Here is an 18251-nt window from a genome sequence, read left to right as displayed (position 1 = left end):
ACGTATCCCGTATATTATAACTATATACGCTGCCAACGAGAAAATTGTCAAAAGGTGCGTATATATATATATATATATATATATATATATATATATGTGTGTGTGTGTGTGTGTGTGTGTGTGTGTATTTCCTGAAAAGTTTTAATCTTATACTTTTTCAGTTGTGGTATAGACTTCAAACTTGGTATACGCATCTATCTAAACGACCAGTATAAAAAGGGAGGTTGTTTGCAATTATTTCCGGTTTGAAGCACACACTATCCTCGCGAGACAAAATGTATTTTTGTCTCGTCTCTATACTATATCGTGCAAATGATGCTCAATGTTTTTTTCCAAAATGTTTTTTGGGGGTACACTGCCTCCTTGGGGCTCTTAGAGTGCCCCCGCAGGAGACCAAATAATACGTGTATAATAGAATAATAAATAGAAAACTATGAGCAGTGCCCCTGGGAATACTAACTGTGATCCTCAGGAACATTGTTTCTGAAAGAAACACTGGTGTTGCCCCATCTCTAAAGCTACATATGTTTCTTTCTAAATAGTTGAGTATCGTCTCGAAGCTTCACACGAACAAACTGCCTAGTTTCAAGACGATATCAACAGTTAGTGTATAAATATATTCTTTTCGTCTATGTCTGTAATAACGAAAATATTTTGTTCACGCAATGCCAACAGAAACTATTTTGATAAAACGAAGCAACGTGATAAGAAAAAAAACGTAAGATAAAACAAGGTTCGGCGGGGAATCGAACCCAGACCTGCTACTCAGAAAGCAGACACTTTACCGCGGAGCTAACTTACTACGTTGAATTTTGTTTGTTTTATTCTCCTCAATATACCACATAAGAGTCCAAATGAAGGCAATTCAAAAATATGGCAATTTTGCATTCAAGATGGCGACTTCTCGAATGATTTGTTTCTTCACTTAAACTGAACTACGTCCTTAATAACATAGCGAAACCTGGCTTACCTACCAAGAGCACAACTTACAATTTTCATGGTTACAAATTTTTGAGCCGCCATTTTGAATCGAAGATGGCGACTTTTCCAACATGTCGGAATTTTCCCCTCACATACGCTGTAATCTACACACTTGAACGCAATTTCGTGATTCCACCATATCTACAAGTTGTGTAGAATTAGACGCCCCCTTATAACATTCCTAGCACCATCTTACACCGAACATGACTATTTCTTTCAAGTTTAAGGGCGGATTCGCAAACTACGCATCAGAATAAACATCACCTCGAAATTTCAACGTCCTACATACAGCCATTACAAATTTCACATTTTTTCGATTTGCGCCGCGAAACGAAAACGAATTTTAATGCTCTTTTTTCTATCATAAACTATGTTCCTAGCTTCACTGCCTGACAAAATATGACGTTTCTATGGTGTGTGGAACTACTCTAAAAACCAGCATTTCGAAACGACGAAAAATTTCGACACTTCATTTCCATGGAAAATGTCGCCTTTTTCGTGATATCGGAATTTTCCCATTACTCACATCCCATGACGAACAAGTATGCAAAATTTGGTGTTTGTATGTTTTGTGGAAGTATGCAAACAATTAAGTGTGTTTCCGATTATAGAGGTATATAATTCCCCACAGATGCAGGCCGCAACGTACCAGTATTATGTGAGCAGTAAGAACGAAGTCGAAAATCTAAGGAAATCGGTAGTGTAGGGGATTGACGTGAGCCTACTGGACAGGAGACCTGGGTTCGATTCCTAACAAACTTTTTCTTTCTTTGAAAGTTTATTTTTATAGCATATATTGTTTGCCTAAAAGGTTGAGTCTATTATAAAACGCATTTCACTCCAACCGGTCCTGTAAACAAACTACTGAACCGAAAGAGGCACTATTCCACGTATCCCGTATATTATAACTATATACGCTGCCAACGAGAAAATTGTCAAAAGGTGCGTATATATATATATATATATATATATATATATATATATATATATATATATATATATATATATATATATATATATATATATATATGTGTGTGTGTGTGTGTGTGTGTGTGTGTGTATTTCCTGAAAAGTTATAATCTTATACTTTTTCAGTTGTGGTATAGACTTCAAACTTGGTATACGCATCTATCTAAACGACCAGTATGAAAAGGGAGATTGTTTGCAATTATTTCCGGTTTGAAGCACACACTATCCTCGCGAGACAAAATGTATTTTTGTCTCGTCTCTATACTATATCGTGCAAATGATGCTCAATGTTTTTTTCCAAAATATTTTTTGGGGGTACACTGCCTCCTTGGGGCTCTTAGAGTGCCCCCGCAGGAGACCAAATAATACGTGTATAATAGAATAATAAATAGAAAACTATGAGCAGTGCCCCTGGGAATACTAACTGTGATCCTCAGGAACATTGTTTCTGAAAGAAACACTGGTGTTGCCCCATCTCTAAAGCTACATATGTTTCTTTCTAAATAGTTGAGTATCGTCTCGAAGCTTCACACGAACAAACTGCCTAGTTTCAAGACGATATCAACAGTTAGTGTATAAATATATTCTTTTCGTCTATGTCTGTAATAACGAAAATATTTTGTTCACGCAATGCCAACAGAAACTATTTTGATAAAACGAAGCAACGTGATAAGAAAAAAAAACGTAAGATAAAACAAGGTGCGGCGGGGAATCGAACCCAGACCTGCTACTCAGAAAGCAGACACTTTACCGCGGAGCTAACTTACTACGTTGAATTTTGTTTGTTTTATTCTCCTCAATATACCACATAAGAGTCCAAATGAAGGCAATTCAAAAATATGGCAATTTTGCATTCAAGATGGCGACTTCTCGAATGATTTGTTTCTTCACTTAAACTGAACTACGTCCTTAATAACATAGCGAAACCTGGCTTACCTACCAAGAGCACAACTTACAATTTTCATGGTTGCAAATTTTTGAGCCGCCATTTTGATTCGAAGATGGCGACTTTTCCAACATGTCGGAATTTTCCCCTCACATACGCTGTAATCTACACACTTGAACGCAATTTCGTGATTCCACCATATCTACAAGTTGTGTAGAATTAGACGCCCCCTTATAACATTCCTAGCACCATCTTACACCGAACATGACTATTTCTTTCAAGTTTAAGGGCGGATTCGCAAACTACGCATCAGAATAAACATCACCTCGAAATTTCAACGTCCTACATACAGCCATTACAAATTTCACATTTTTTCGATTTGCGCCGCGAAACGAAAACGAATTTTAATGCTCTTTTTTCTATCATAAACTATGTTCCTAGCTTCACTGCCTGACAAAATATGACGTTTCTATGGTGTGTGGAACTACTCTAAAAACCAGCATTTCGAAACGACGAAAAATTTCGACACTTCATTTCCATGGAAAATGTCGCCTTTTTCGTGATATCGGAATTTTCCCATTACTCACATCCCATGACGAACAAGTATGCAAAATTTGGTGTTTGTATGTTTTGTGGAAGTATGCAAACAATTAAGTGTGTTTCCGATTATAGAGGTATATAATTAACAGTCAGATAAAAAGAAAGACAAAAAATTATATTTTTATTTAACTTTTTGTAAATATGATGTAAGTCCGTGAATAATTACAGTCTACAATATGATGAGTGAAGGATAAAAAAGTTGAGGTGATGGTTAGAAATGAGTCTTTATCTCATATCTGAAAATTTTAAAGTAATTATACGATTCCTCTCTCGTAGCTCTAGACGAGCTATAATATCACAGTGACTAATGTTACTTATTCTGTCATTCACTTGCTATCCCATTCACTGACTACCTTTCAGTTAATAACAACTTGTATTACCAAGTGCACACATTTATCGTTGGATTCATACAATATATAAAGGAATGAGAATTTTCCCATTCAAAAGGACATTTGTTTGTATTGAGAACACGACTACTGAGGTGGAAAACACTGGTCAAGTTTGAGGATCCGTATGGGAGGGATGGAATCGAAATGTAGTTTTACAGAAGGATTTCAGTTTACTAACTTGACGGTTGATTTATGGATACATTAGAGTTACGATAACCTGCCTAAATCCCATGCTACATGCAGTTAGTTTAATACAGATGATGTTAGACATCACATATGTGACTTAATAATTTACAAAGAGAAGAGAATATCTATAACATGCGGCGGCATCTTCTAACATTAACATTTTATATTTGTTGGATATTTCGGAACTATAGCAACCAAGGACCGTTCGGGTGGGTACCAAGTCCCTTTACACATATTTGTTTATTGAATTCACCACTATACATTTTACTTCAATATCATATTTATATTCCACACGTATTCACATCTCAACATACATATACTCAATAAACATTTAAACTTTCAAATTAATAACCCCGACAAATTAAATTTTTAGGTTGCAACACTTCACCTGAGCGAATCCGAATATATCGCAAAATTAACTAACTGACCCCACACAATGATAAAATTAATATTCTCAAGCATATTAATTAAACTGGGAGACATTTAATTCGCATGGCAGATACGTAAACAAAGAATATGTATAAATATATGGTTCTAAAATGTTAACACTACTTTTGGGTCCAAACAACTACAACAACGTTCATATTTAGAGTTACGAATGGAAACAAAAGTAGAAATGATTGATAATCAAACGGAAAATTCTGAACTGGTGACGATAAAAAACAAAAGTAAATTTTAATCGTGTACTGAACCATCGCTCGCTATTGCGGTGGGTCGAAATATGATGGAAACATTCCCCTAGTATTCAAAATCAACGAATACCTCCACGAATCGTATGTCGCGACATCTCAGTTGGTAATTCAGGTTCAAATGATATATGTGAAGTGGTCGCTATTTGTCAAGTTCAAAACCTGGGGGAAGTTTAAAAATAAAACAAAATCTTGAAGAAGAGAATAGAGGGATAGATCGAGAAAAGAAAGAAAAAGCAAAAACGGAGCCAGAGGAATAAACTAGGACACTAAAACTACAAAGGTAAGTGGTCGAATTTAGACATACAACAATCCACAGCTAAATATACTTTCATACGCCGAAAAAGATGGCCAACTAAATATGTAGCCTAACACAAATATATCTCCAAACTCACGGCGATTCCGTGTCCAGAGCAGGATTTTAACAAAGGCAGTTGCTTTATGAAAGTCCCACTCCGCGCTGTATCTGGCCGAGCCCTTGGAGACTCTGGCACTACTGGGAAGTCAGTGTGGTCTCTAATTTAGAATTTATATTAAGAAAATATCCGACCCCTCAGAAACTGAGAAGAGTTCCGAGTAAAGTATGGAAACTAGAATAAAATCGATAAAATAGGGAAAATTCTAGCTAGTATTTACCAAAATTAACAAAAAGATAAATTAAATTAAATAAATTTTGTACTAGTAAGTTATCTGCCAAATCTTACTAGTAGCTCTCAAATCCGCAAGGGTGCCAACCTTGAGGTGTAATTTAATTTCAATCACTACCTAATTAAAACTAAGTAAAATGAAAATATTTAGAGGGGGGAGGATCGACACCTTGGTTCGGAATAACGAGATTCTACAGTAATACATTTTCTATATTATTCGATCCTATCCACCCTGTCACCTCTGCTAACAGTAATGAACTTAGCTTCATCAAGTGACTTGGGAAAAATTTAAAGTTGCAGAGTAGTATCGCTAATGTAAACTGAACGCGTATATTTAAATTGTACCAATTCTGCAAAAGGTTATTCTGTTATGTGATTAATTAGAAATTATCCGGAATTATTTGCTATATGGCTACCATTCGCATCGTCAGCCTGGATGATCAGTTAGTATGTACGTTTAACATTACTATTAAGTATCAAGCCACGAAGTAAAAATACAATCCATCACTTTTACACGACACACTATCCTCACACAAAATTCTACTGTAATGATTAATGTACTAATGTATTTATCATTATATAAATACAATCAATACCTTGTAGCAAAATTTACAACCGGGCACATACCTGTATATGCATGGGTGTCCTATTATTTATTCACTCTCACTACAATATACAATATATATCATTACTATTATTATTACTCACTTATATATTTATTCATTTCCTATGACGTCGATTTATTTTCAGACACAATTACGCCCAAATCTTACGAAACAGTCTTATATATTAAAATCAACAAATTATTATAGTATACTAATCAATACGCGTGAGCTTGTATGAACTGATATCAGATTTTTAAAACAAATCATAGTATATTTCACTTTACGGCTTCGAATTATTTTATATAATGAAAATTCAATATCATTAACTACATGCAATTAAATTTCAGAAAATGTCAACAATACGATTGTTCACAGTAAGCAACGAAAAGAGAGAATTTAACTGCAGCCTGACAAAGTAAAGCCTTATAGACAAACTTAAAGTTAAGGGGAAAAGCAAATTTTACTATTATCAATAATTTGGTTACTGGACTATATAAATGACTGTGCCTTAAATTACAATGTAAGGCATCTAAATATCTATTCATATGGGCCAGAACTAATCTTTACTCATCATTAATTGCAAAAGAAGGGTCGTTTCCAAGTTGACCAGGTCGTTACGTATCGGAGTAACAAAATCCTATCGGCAAATAGTTCTCAACTCGGCATGAGATGGCATTAATAGTACGAAAAGTAACTTTGCACTATAAAATATATTTTGTAATCTGTCATCGATAACTATGAGTAATCTACTAAGTAATTACGGTACAGTGTTACTATGAATTTGCGTTGCGAATTGGTTTATCCATTTAAACTGATTACAAGAGATGACTAATTAGACAATACACTGCCCATAAAGAAATAAATCACACTTTTACTCACACATCACTTCTACGGTCAAATTTCTAAATTATACACACATACGTGCTACATCCCACATAAACTAAGAAAACAAATATTAATACATATTCCTACACATGTTAAATCATCTTATCACACAGTTCAACTATACGTACATCAAACAATCACTAAATCTCACCATCCTGAACTGCTCTATGAACTGGGAAAAAGAAACGGAATAATCAGAGCCCAATGGCTCTTGTATTAACTAAATCATGTTTTTCAATTGCTATTAATGAAGGAAAGATAGGGCCCTTTCCTGATGGAAAAAGAACCCTCACCAAACATCGTTCAACTCATTTCCATTAGAGCCTCGGTCAATTTAGGAGTATATGAGAGTCCCTGTGCTAACTTACACTGACATCATGGAAATTAATTAAACTATAAAGAATACTATGAATGCCGCCATGTACAAAAAAGAATCACATATACTACGTATGCAGACAAAAGCTATGTTAGGACAGGCCTATTGTAACCTAACTTACCCCATGCCGTAAGCGTCGGTGGACCACCAATGGGCAACTAGCGATATCTCGCCAAAAATTGGAGGCCCCGCAACGACGATCCGCGGTGGCCTCTCTTCCGTTTTGAAAATTATACCACCAGCAGCAGAGACGCGACAACGTGCCAATGAACCACAAAATTACTCCCCCAAAATATGTTAAATCGCCTATATGTGTGATTTGTTTACATTAAGGTGAGTCTAAAAAACAGTTTAAAAATACCAAAAAAGTACCCGGAGGGGGCTCGAACCACCAACCGTATGATTACTAGGCGGGTGTTTTGCCGACTTCGCCACGAAGGCGGTGAAGAAAATGTCGTTTGTAAAGGGATAAATCGTTGAGATCTTTTTAATTTGGTCAATCAGTGTTCCTTTAACCATGTATATTAGACGATAACTGTTTGGGAGAAAATAAAATGCGTTCGCCATGTAATTTTATAACAAAATGAGGCGTGTCTAATTACTTTATTTCATAGGTCTCCCATCCTCATTTTCTAATGATCGACGACAGTTGCCATCTAAATTCATCAATTATCGCACTTATCTCAAGATTTTTCACTTCATGATGTTGAGACAGAGGTTATTCTTGACCCCCGGAGCTCACTTTAGGAACAATTCGTCAGGAAAAAATAATATATAATCGGACCAAAACAAAGTCCTCGCTACTACGTAGTGGTAACTTCAACACCCCGACTCGAGATATCTGTTTTGATTCGACGAAACCCTGCCGCCAGTGTGACAGTATCGGCAATCCTTCGACGCGTCGCTATATCGACGATAGACATTTACCCGCAAGTGGGCCACTAGGTATTGGCGACGTTTATGGCATGGGGTAACTTGGGAAGGTGAAATGAAATATTTTAAATGTTTTAAATCACTGATTCTTAAATCTTAAGGATTTACAACACGAAAATCAAAGCACTTTGATGCTATTCCTGTCCACAATTATCAATGTTTACCAACATGGCGTTCCTGATACTTGAAATGGGTATCCATATTTTACCGATTCTAGTCTATTTTCAAGTGAGATTTCAATATTCTTTGGACTCTATTCAGTCGTTTATGTAACTATTTTTGGCATCTTTACCTGAGTTTCGCAGCTTCTCCCATCAAAAGTCCAAATTTTTTAAAGAGCCGAATTTACGTAGTGTGGATTGATGCTTTCCAGGTAGAGAAGTGACAAGAAGCGCGCCTTAATACTAGAGAGTCGGAAAATAGTTCCAATCAGAGCAAAGAGTTTTGACGGCGAAAAATATAAAGCGAATAGAAAATAGTGAAAACTGGATGAAACCGGATTTTGGGAGGATATGGGCATCTCAGAGGGACGAAGGGGGTCTATATTATTTTGCCAAATATCAGATTGGTGGATAATTTCAAGAATTTCTGTCTATGTTTTCGTATAAGATTAAACTGTATAATTTCAATGATCATCCATTTGAAATGCGCATATACAGGGTTTACAATAAAATAATGTATAAATAAAGATATTATTTCCCGAAATATAATTCCTCCTAGATTATTCCGAAGCTTCCACATTGATTTAGATTTAAGTAAAGAACAAATGAATTTACTACATGGACCGAAAATTATGTGTTGAAAAATCTACAGTACACAGTATATTCAAAAAAATATTGGGTCCATCCAAACATTACATTAGATTAAATAACAGGAAAGCATGATAAACACAAAGCATCAAATGAAATAAAAACTACATAAAGGAAAGGTGTATAACCAGAATCATGCCTGTTTGATATGATCAAGGTTTAATAATAGATTTTTTCCTTGTAAAGGATCTATTAAAAATGCAATAGTTGTTTTCTCGTAAGGAAAATAAATTTCTTTATAAACATAAAAATTGAAGCTGTATGAAACCATGCCATTTATTGAAGTGAAACTATTACCGAAATATACTTTCATTAAGTTCTTAACTATAACACTAGCAATACAACAATACATAGTAGGTTAATGAGATATGGGCTAAAAGTATAATTAACTTCAGAGGCAGCTTCAAACAGGTAGGCCAGGAAGGACTGGGACTTCCAATTTAAAAAAAAAAAGTATAAACGTCAGAAAAACGATAAATACAATTTATGTTGCACTAGACATAACTTTCAATTTCAGTTTTGCTTCGTGCTTTTTCAAGTTGTTTCATGCTTTTTAGTCGCCTTTTAATAATGCATATTTTTAAAACTATAATAAAATTAAACTAGCCTCGATTAAAAAAATATTTTTGTAAGATTTGTTCAAGTTTCAAGCTAATTAATTTTATGGTCTTGATTCACAATTAGATGATCACTTTTTGTATCACTCGTACTGGATGTATTACAGAGGTTGATTCAGTTATATTGAGCCGCATTTGAATGTGCCTGTTACTTACAAAGTAAATGCCGTGTTTCCACCACTGGTTGTGTTCGATCTGAAGGTCACCTCTACTGAGTAACTGGATCAGGAGATTGCATCCAAACTCCTCTTTACAGACTTTTCACAGACCGGAGACGGTGGGGACTCAACGAGGCGCCGCTTGAGGAATCAGAAAGCACAGTAGTCTATTGCGCTGGCATCTGGACTCTTGACAGGGATTTAAGAGGAAAGAATTGTCGAAATTCCAGCTTACTGTTTCATATGGCGATAGAACTCCAGCGATGTTTTGGCCGTGTGGCTGGATGCCTTGCCTTGGTGCAGTTCAACCTTGTTCACGTCTTATCTATACAATGCTGGGATTTTATGCTGTTATATTTCAGTCAGAACATGAAGCTGATAGTATGCAGCATTTCCTGGCCATCAGACGCTGTGTGGGAAGATTTTCAGAGCTCGCCATAGGCCGAACCACACGCAAGAGCGGTGTGGTCCTCTTCATTGGAGGCCAATTTCTAGCTGCTCTCGTCGGTGTTGGTCCCAGGACTTTGTGTCGCATATTTTCGTACAATAGGATTCACAGTGGCTCAAGCTACACAAAAATTATGCACTTCTACGATGCACAATAACGTGAACTTAGCGTCGGAAAAGGCCACAATGAACCTCTCCCATAATCTGTTCAGTTTCGGCTTGCGTCAGACTACACTACTACGATCGTTTGGTCTTCCTGTACGTTTTCTAGTCGAGTTCGCCCCTGTTATTCTTAATCGAGACAACGTGTACGTTACACTTGATTTCGAAATATTCAATCTTGTTTCTATTTTCTCGTGACTGTAAACTTCTTCGGATAATATTTGAAAATTGGCACGCAGCTCAGTTAAAATATTCCTTTCTTTCTTTCATATTTCGGCTCATATTCTTTTTATACTGTATTAAAAACAAAACAATTTGGAATTAATATTATACATATCAAATTAAGATCACTTTACAATACTTAAACTAAAAATCATTTTTTCCTATATAGATCTATTACTACGTATAGCTAAAATATTATTATAATTCAATTTTATTCTAACTATTCTTAAACTGTAACATAAACTACTTTAAGGTACAGCAACTGCTAAACCCAAGATACAATTTTCAATCAATATGTGATAGATATGTGAACTGCGTACGTTTTTAAGCGATGTACGAAATTGTAACTTTGCCGCCTTCTTGATCATCATATTCGACAATTCGAGAACTATGCAAATCTATATTTCTCTCGATTTTGAATGCAAACGCTACAATATTGCTTTTGACCAAAGTCTTTTGCACGCTAGTGTATATACCAAAAAGTGACAACTATTAACCAATACTTCCTGTTATCATTATTTAAGAAAAATATTGTATTGAAACGCGCCCAAAGAAAATTACAATACTAAAGCCGTCTCTGATTAAGTCTTACAATTGTCTTAAATTGTAATTTTTGTTATATAAAGTATTGTCAAAACGTGAGACGTAAGTCTATATCAGTTGATAATTACATTGATCTGAACCTTGTGGGATGTTATTATCAAGCGTAGTTTTCTAGAAAATCGAAGCGGCGAAATAGAAAGTGTCATTTGTTGGCAATAATAACTGACAATTTTTATTTTGCTGGAAGAAATCGTTATTTATTTATGTAGTGTGTGTATGTAGTAAAATAACAAAGGACCTGTGGGGAAAAGTACACAGTTTCAGAGCTAGGGCCGTCCAAAACGGTAGAAAATATAAATTGGAACACACGTTATTTCGAATACGTGGTACCCTGAATAGTGATCCATATCAGCGTAGAGAAAGTCACACAAACACTCTCTATAAATGCATATTTTAACAATGTGTATAGTGCACAAGGAATTCCCCACAGGGCATGATTCCCAGACCTGCTTTCTCAACAGAATTCCCAGATATACGTGCAGCTTTTCTTTCAGAAACAATGTTCCGGGGGGGCACGTTAAGTATTCTGGAGGGCACTGCCGGCACTATTCTATTTGTTATTATATTAAATAAGTATTTTTGGTCTCCTCCGGCGGAGCACTCTCAGAGCTCTGGGGGGCAGTGCCTCCCCCCAACAAAAGTGTCTCGAAGAAACACTGTATATATGGACTTAAAGATTAATACAAAGTAGGAAGAAAGTAAGCCTCGGTAGTAGAGAACACAGAATTTATTGACAGAAAATCAGAAGTGTTACGAACACCAGCTCTGCGGTTGCTCGTGTTTGGAATAATGCATGCTGCGACATACTTTTTCATGCTTTCTGAAAATATTCACTTTCCCTCACATGCCTACACAAACTTTCTTTTCTTTTGAAATGAGGAGGAAACGTCTCTAAAGTTTGTCAGTATAGTTCATGAATAACACCCAAAAGATAAACTTATACCAATAAGTAAATTTCCTATATATATATATATATATATATATATATATATATATATATATATATATATATATATATATATATATATATATATATATATATATATATGTATATATATATATATATATATATATATATATATATATATATATATATATGTTTTCGATATCTGGGTAGTATTCTTAGTAATAACATGAAGTGCGAACGTGAAATAAAAGCAAGGATAGGAATGGCGAAAGAAGCCGTTAGGAGGAAGAAAAGTCTGTTTTGTGGGACCTTGAATAAAGAGTTGAGAAAAAGACTCATAAAATGCTTCGTTTGGAGTGTTGTACTGTATGGGGCGGAAACGTGGACATTACGTAAAGGTGATGAAAATCGACTGGAAGCCTTCCAAATGTGGGTGTGGAGAAGAATGGAAAGAATTAGTTGGGTCGAGCGGAAAACAAATGAGAGAGTGTTAGAAATGATGGGTGAGAAAATAACACTTTTAGACATTATTAGGAAGAGGAAGAGAAACTGGTTGGGGCATTACCTAAGAAGAGATTGTATCATGAGGGACGTCCTAGAGGGTATGATGGCGGGAAAGAGAGGGAAGGGTCGAAGGAGATTACAATTAATGGATGATATAAAAACAGAAAGATCATACGCGAAGACGAAGAAGTTAGCGGAGTACCGTGGAGCATGGAACCTTCACAGCTGCGGCAAGTGACCTGCCAATAAAGGCAGAATACCTATGATGATATATATATATATATATATATATATATATATATATATATATATATATATATATATATATATATATATATATATATATTGTGTTCAACATGCTCTACAAATGGATTTTAAATGTGTCCCATCAATATGGCCCACCCTGTATATACCTAGATATACATTGATTATACGAAATTCTCAAAATAAATTAATTGTGCCACACTATAGCGTTATAAACAGAGTCGTCCAACTTATTTTGGAGAAAAGGCTTTTAAATTTTTGTCAGCAGCAAACTGGGTAGTGTGGCCATATTATTGGGACACATTTAATATGCATTTGTGGAACACGTTGAACACAACATTTATTACCGCCTATGTGAAACACATTACCAGAGGACGGGAATTTTCCACTTTGTTCAGTGTTTGAAAATTACACTCCTTAGATGGACACCGCCTTGACGAGAACATTCTTTGGTCCTAACAATCGTATTCAGCATAGTTTGGCGTTGGATTTCTGCAGGGATAACTGCTATCTCCCTTCGGATGGTATTCTTCAGTTCATTGATAGTAGTGAGCTATGTGTGTACACCTTCTCCTTTAGATAGCCAGACAGGAAATAGTCCGGTTGAGTTAAATCAGTGGATCTGGGTGGCCAATGGATATAACCGAATCTGGAGATGAAGCGTCCTGGTAAATATCATCGGAGGGTTGTCACTGACATCACTGCAGTATGACTGGTGGCATCAACCACTGGGGTTATCTAAAGGAGGAAGTATACATTACAAAGCCCACTATCATCAATTAAATTAAGGACAGCATCCGAAAGGAAATAGCAACCATTCCTGCGAAAACCCTGCACCAAACTATGTTGAAGATGATTCTTAGGGCCAAAGAATGTTCTCGTCAAGGGAATGTCTGCTTTAGGGATGTAATCGTCAAACACTAACATAGAGCAAAACTTTCGTTCTTTGCCAATGTGTTCTACATAGATTTTAATGAATGTTGTTTTCAATAAGCTCCACAAATGTATTTTTGAATGTGTGCTATCAATATGGCCCACCCTGTTTATACATACAATATGGAATATACGAAATGTTTAAAAGAAATTAATTGTACTACACTATAGCATTATTAATAAGCATAAACATTTCTCAAACTTTTTTTTTTTTGAAAATCACTCAAACTTTTTTTTTTGAATTTTTTTTTTTTAATTAATTTTGGTTAGCACCAAACTGGGTTTATTGTTTAAGTTGTGGAGAACAAAACAATTTTTTCATGGAGAATTCCGTGAAATCTTTGTAATTCAGAATTTGGGTTTGATACATTAAACACATAAATGGGTGACTGAGATACTTACATACATAGGAAGATATAGACACCTTAACATATTAATTAAACAGTTCTTATTTCTATAGTCCCTCCAAAGAAATAAAGATATGTACATTTTATTAAAACAGAATTCAAATCAAAGAACTTGGAACTTTGGTGTTACAACAAGCAATATCGTGATGACTCATACTTCATTACCAAATCCAGTGAAGTATTATTATTATGCTAACCATACATACACAAAATAAAGTAAAAAATAAAATACTTTAAATAAAGTTTAAATGCTTACGCACCAAGAGGAATTTAAGAATAAGAACACCAAACTACAATTTCAGACTTACTTATGTAAGGACTGGGTGTTCGTGTTCGATGATTTATAAAGTAGACCTCCCCCTCGGGTGTAAGAATTTGCTCCCAGCCTTCAGGTGAAGGTTGTGGGTACAGCTCATCTGGTGAATAAATTAATATAAAAATGCACTTTCAATCCATACATAGTGAAATTATACAATATCCTTAGCATGTAACGGGTGAAAATATGTACACTCGTGTCCAAAATAATTGTCGCATGTCTATTATTATGTTGTCGTAGGAATATAATTTGATAACGAATTCGCGCGGTATTTCTTATAATGTTAGTATGTGTATAATTGGCAAAGACATGTATGTGGCAAATTTCATGTCAATAGAGCAGTAAATAAGAACAATAAAACGAAAATAAAACTTTCTTTTCTATTTAGCAACATTTTATTTTACTCATTCTAATTTTCGTATTTATGATTCTTTTCCTATAAAATTTACCAGAAATACATTTCCCGATTATACACATAGCACCGGTATTAAAAGTGCCCTGCAAAATCATTATCAAATTATATTCTTACAAGAAGATAGTTATAGATTGCGACAATAATTTTGGAAATGAGTGTACAAAAATGAAACACATACTAATAGATAGATCTTATTAAGCTGCACAAAATGTTGTGCATAACTAAAATGTCATGCATAGTTTTCGGAATATGGAGAAAAAACTAATTTCTTTGTAAGAACTTATAACTTGAAGCTACACCATTATCATACCTCTTATTAAGTGAAACTCATACTGGAATATATAGCATCATTTTGCTCTTCATTAACACACTATCAAGGTAGCAGTACATGTCATGAAATATGGCATAAAATTATCGTTAATCCTTAAATTTTAACCCGTGTTTAATTGGATTATGGTCTACAGACAAGACATAGTCTATCAGTCAATATATGGCATCAAGCTGAAAAATGTAACATGGTTACGGGTAAATTTTTTCTTGTGTAGTTTTCTAGAAAATCGAAGAAAACGAACTGTTGTGGCCCTAGAAAGTACGTTGTTCGTTGACACTAAAATTACTAGTTTTTATTTTGCTGGAAATTATTCATTATTTATGTACTGTATAAATAACAAAATATACACTATTAACTAATAGATGTTATGTATCCATTATTGTTTATCTTTTCCTAACGCTAATACGCATATCCTACGTCACCTTTTCCTCAATGTTTTCGCTTACCCCACTTACTACGAGCACACTTGTCATCCTCAGTTGACATCAACTTCAACTTCAGAGCATGCCTGGAACCTCAGTCTCACTAATCATGATACTATGACGTTTTATTTTAACCTCTTTAAACTTGTAATACCAGCAGAAAATTTCCTTTTAAACTTCAAGTATCGACAAGGAGAGCGAAGTTATTTCAAGTCGAAATGCATTTACGGCTCCTACCCTTATAGTATGTCTATCTATTTTATGAGTCTGAATTTTAAGAGTGATTTTTTTTAAAAACTAGTCAAATTGTCTAAACATCAAATCAAGCTTAATACTAATGACATCATTTGCAAGTTATCTTTCTTTTTTGTAATTGAATCAGTCATTGCGAAAAGGCCATATGTCCATCCCCACCTCATTTTCATTTTAGTGCAAAGTCGAGACGTACGCGAAGAAACACACATCCCCTGTGAAAAGACCAATTGTATGGTCAAATTATGTTACATATCCTACACTATTGCCTCAATATCATCGATGTCATTACGTCGAGTTTGTAATCCAGAGTTTTTCCTATCTCCTCAACAACTTACTTTCGTGGATATATGACCTTTTCGAAATGACTAATCCAATTACATTTTGCGAACTATATATTAATAAAATTCACTTGAATGATATATACAAATTTCCTTCTACATTTGTAAATTATGGAATATCTGAAACAAAACTCAAAAGTTTACCTAACAATAAGTAATAAGTAGTAGTAGGCCCCCCCGTATATTGAGCCGAGTCAGCAAAAATTTTTTGACGTCATAGATCAAAGGTCAATGACCTTGGCCTGGGGTCAATGACCTAGGGGTACATAGGACCACCCCCTCTAAAATTTGGCAGGGGTACCATGGCCCACCCCCTAAATTTTGGCAGGGGTACATAGGACCACCCCCCTTAAATTTTGGAAATTGGCAAATCTAAAAATTTGGTATGGTAGCCTAGGACCATAGTATGTTCCTCTATCAGTATTGGGGTTCTATGTCGTTCCCTTTCATGGGAAAAAATTGCCAAAAATTCAAATTTCGGAGGTTTTTGACCTAATTTATCCCCTTGGATGAGGTGTTATTACCCTATATGGTTATATGGGCGTATACAGGGGTTTATTCCCTTTCATAAGACATGGGTATATTGATGCACCCATTGAAAAATTTGGGAGGGGTACCTTGGCCCACCACCTAAGTTTTGGAAATTGCCCAATTTAAACATTTGGTATTATAGTATAGGACCCTTATATGTATTATGATAAATTTGGATGGTCCACCCCGTTCCCTTTTAGGGGTACCAAATTGCCAAAATATAAACGTAAGCAATACGTAGTACCACGTGTTTGGTTTTGACCTAATTTATCCCCTTGGATGAGGTCCTATTACCTTATATGTTTATATGAGCGTATACAAGAGTCTATTACCTTTCATAAGACATGGGTATATTGGTGCACCCCTTTAAAAATTTGGGAGGGGTACCTTGGCCCACCCCTTCAGTTTTAGAAATTGCCCAATTTAAACATTTGGTATAATAGTATAGAACCCTAGTATGTATCACTATAAATTTGGGTGGTCCACCTCGTTCCCTTTCATGGGTACACAATTGCCAAATTTTAGTACAACCACGTGTTTGGTCTTTTGACCTAATTTATCACCTTTGATGAGGTGTTATTATCTTATATCGTTATATGGGCGTATACAGGGGTTCATTACCTTTCATAAGACATGGATATATTAATGCACCCCTAGAAAAATTTGGGAGGGGTACCTTGGACCACCCTTTAATTTTGGAAATTGCCCAATTTAAACATTTGGTATAATAGTATAGGACCCTAATATATATTACTATAACCTCGTTCCCTTTTAGGGGTACAAAATTGCCAAAATATAAACGTAAGCAATACGTTGTACCACGTGTTTCGTTTTTTTACCTAATTTATTCCATTGGATGAGGTCCTATTACCTTATATGTTATATGGTCACGTATGGGGATTCATTTCCTATCATAAGACATAGGTACATTTGTGCACCCGGGAGGGGTACTTTGACCCACCCCTTTAATTTTGGAAATTGTCCCTTTTATATGTTTGGTATTATAGTATAGGACCCTAATATAAATTACTATAAATTTTGGTGGTTCACCTCGTTTCCTTTCATGGGTACGAAATTGCAAAATTTTAGTACAACCACGTGTTTGGTTTTGGCTCAATTTATCCCCTTGGATGAGGTCCTATTACCTTATATGGTTATATGGTCATGTATATATTGGTCCATTTCCTATTATAAGACATGGGTACATTGATGCACCCCGGGAAGGGTACCATGGCCAACCCCCTTAAATTTTGGAAATTTTCCAATTTGAGCATTCGGTATCATAGTACATGCCTCAACATGTATCATGATAAATTTGGGTGGTCCATCTTGTTCCCTTTCATGGGTAAAAATTGCTAAAATATAAACATAAGCAATATGTTGTACCATGTGTTTGGTTTTTGGCCCAATTTCTCCCCTTTGATGAGGTTCTATTACCTTATATGGTTATATGGTCATGTATAT

The 18251-nt window shown here is 35.2% G+C and overlaps 1 long non-coding RNA gene across 2 annotated transcripts in view; it reads right to left on the bottom strand.

Annotated features, from left to right (window-relative positions):
* The window catches only part of LOC145663588 (uncharacterized), a 135061-nt gene that overhangs the window by 72698 nt on the left and 44112 nt on the right, over nt 1-18251 (bottom strand). For both annotated transcript variants that reach the window (XR_014127190.1, XR_014127189.1), the window contains exon 2: nt 14488-14595. This is a non-coding gene — a long non-coding RNA (uncharacterized LOC145663588). The remainder of the gene's footprint in view (nt 1-14487; nt 14596-18251) is intronic.

Source organism: Thermobia domestica, chromosome 11 (genome assembly GCF_964235325.1).
Source record: "Thermobia domestica chromosome 11, izTheDome1.hap1.1, whole genome shotgun sequence".
Classification (NCBI taxonomy): domain Eukaryota; kingdom Metazoa; phylum Arthropoda; class Insecta; order Zygentoma; family Lepismatidae; genus Thermobia; species Thermobia domestica.
Note: the sequence above shows the minus strand (reverse complement) of the source record. Positions and strands in the feature narration are given on the sequence as shown.